This window comes from Rutilus rutilus, assembly GCF_951802725.1.
Source record: "Rutilus rutilus genome assembly, chromosome: 14".
Lineage (NCBI taxonomy): Eukaryota > Metazoa > Chordata > Actinopteri > Cypriniformes > Leuciscidae > Rutilus > Rutilus rutilus.
Window position 1 is genome coordinate 25,975,005 of NC_140219.1, and position 2,447 is coordinate 25,977,451.

A 2,447-nucleotide genomic window follows, 5' to 3' on the forward strand; every position below is an offset into this window, starting at 1 on the left:
ACATGTGTCTGCATGTGTTCAGCGATTAGAATATAAAGCTTACAAAATGTTTATCAAAAACTTGCGCTAAGACCCAGACTCTGTTACAATCTGAATACTTACATTTACGGTCAGGAGCTGCTATACTAATCAGCATAAGAAACAGCATAGTCTCAATCAGCCCCTTAGTCTGAAAGTCAGAACACTGGCCAGGGACAGAGTGATAGCTAATGGTATAATTTGCCAAGCCTTAAAAAAAAAAAAAAAACCCTGAAACCTAGCATTAAAATAATAAAAGAATACAAATTATTCAGACACTTTATATATAATCATTTCATAAATATAGGACATTCTATGGAAGCTTGTTTCCGCCACTGAGTAATAAATAAATAATATTAATTACGACTTTTATTTCACAATTCTGACTTTTTTTCTCACAATTGCGATATATCAAGTCAGAATTGTGACTTTTTTCCTCAGAATTGCGAGATATGAAGTCAGAATTGTGAGAAAAAGTCGCAATTGTGAGAAATAAAGTCGCAATTGCGAGATATAAAGTCGCAATTGCGAGATATAAAGTCGCAATTCTGAGAAATAGTCGCAATTGCGAGATATAAAGTCAGAATTGCATGATATAAAGTCGCAATTCTGAGAAATAAAGTCGCAATTGCGTGTTATAAAGTCAGAATTGTGAGATATAAACTATTCTGAGGTAAAAAAAAAAAAAAAAGTCTGTCTTTTTTTCCCTTAGAATTGGACTTTATATCTCACAATTCTGACTTTATATCTCGCAATTCTGAGAAATAAAGTCAGAATTGCGAGATGTAAACTCGCAATTGTGAGATCAAAAGTCGCAATTATCTTTTAAAATGTTTTATTTTGTGGCGGAAACAAGCTTCCATAACATTCTGATTAAATGGGACGCTCCCATATAGGACTGCACGATTTGGGGAGGGGAAATCTACTGCGACTTTTCAGATAAAATTGCAAAATCCAGGTTTGCTATGCTTGTTTGTAGGACTGCACAATTTGGTGGTTATAAAATAATTTTATTTTGCAACATGAATAATTCAATTTTACGATTGTAAAATTACAATACTAATATTTAATTTACTTAACTTTTTGAAGGAGAACCAAGCCGCTCTGAGATGCTGCAAACAGCGGGCAGTTAACAAGCTGCTCGTGTGTCAAATAAATTGGAAGAGCAGTGCTGCGCTTTATTCTGAAACACGCAGCGCATACATTTATTTAATTAAATAGCAGCCATTGATATATGTTAATCGCACTAAGTCCTATAAGGATTTACTGTTTAATTTAAATGAAACATGCCACCCTGACTCATATTGATGTGTTTTTTCATTTCATTTTATTGAACATAACAGTTAACGTTTCATATGTTTTACTCCTTACAGAGAAATCGCTAGAACGGGAAATAGAGGAAGTGCAAAACTCTATGGTCAGCGCGGAGGAGCTGGAGGGCTTTCAGAAGAGTTTCGATGAGTTCCAGGCTACAATGCAGCACGACAGAAGCCGCCTGCGGGACATCTTTCAGAAAATGCGAGAGTTTGTTGCTAACAACAAAAAGACAAAAGGTAAGTTAATCTACACACCATCATTCATAAGAAGCATTTTTGAATCTCTTTGGTTGCAATGTGATTTAGGATAATCAAAAATGTTGTATCAGGGTAGCTTACAGTGTAAAATGTGTGTTTTCAGATGAACCAAGGAAAGAGGAGTTGGTTGAAAGAATCCAGTCTCTGAAGTGCTGTCCCACAGTACCAAAAATGATGGCGAGTTCAAACGCTGTTTCAGAGTGTTCATCAAACCTGATCAGTGTGTTGAATAACATCGCCAAATCAAACACCTGTAGTCCAGCCACGAGCTCGGCATTAAAAATAACAACAGTGACCATTGAAACCTCAACAAGGCTTTTCAAGATCACTGCAAAGCAGTAAAGGGAATCAAGGTGCCTCCACAGAAACAGACTGATGCTGTGAGCAAGCAATCCGTAAAGAAGACAAAAGTCAAAAAGTCAAAGACAAGTGTCAATGGAAGAAACTAGAAAGGTCACATTATTTAACAAGATTCAATTCAATTCAATTCAAATTTATTTGTATAGCGCTTTTCACAATACATATTGTTTCAAAGCAGCTTTACAGAAAGTGCATTTCAGAAATGTACATAGAGAAATACAGTTAGTTAATCATGTATTAATTTAGGGCATAAACATATCGCCAGCGTCGAGTCGTCTCTTCACAGGCGTCGAGTCGTCTCTTCACGGGTGTTGGGGCATCTGTAGTTTCCATGGGAGGCTGGATACAAACTGGAGCTGACGATCTGTATTTACCTCGGGACTAGCGTCCCGAGATAACAACAGAAAAGCAGATGGGAAAAAATTAGCGTAGCTGCTGTTCATAATATTAATGCATTCAATCTGATTCAACTGTAGTATAAAAGGTAAGTATTAT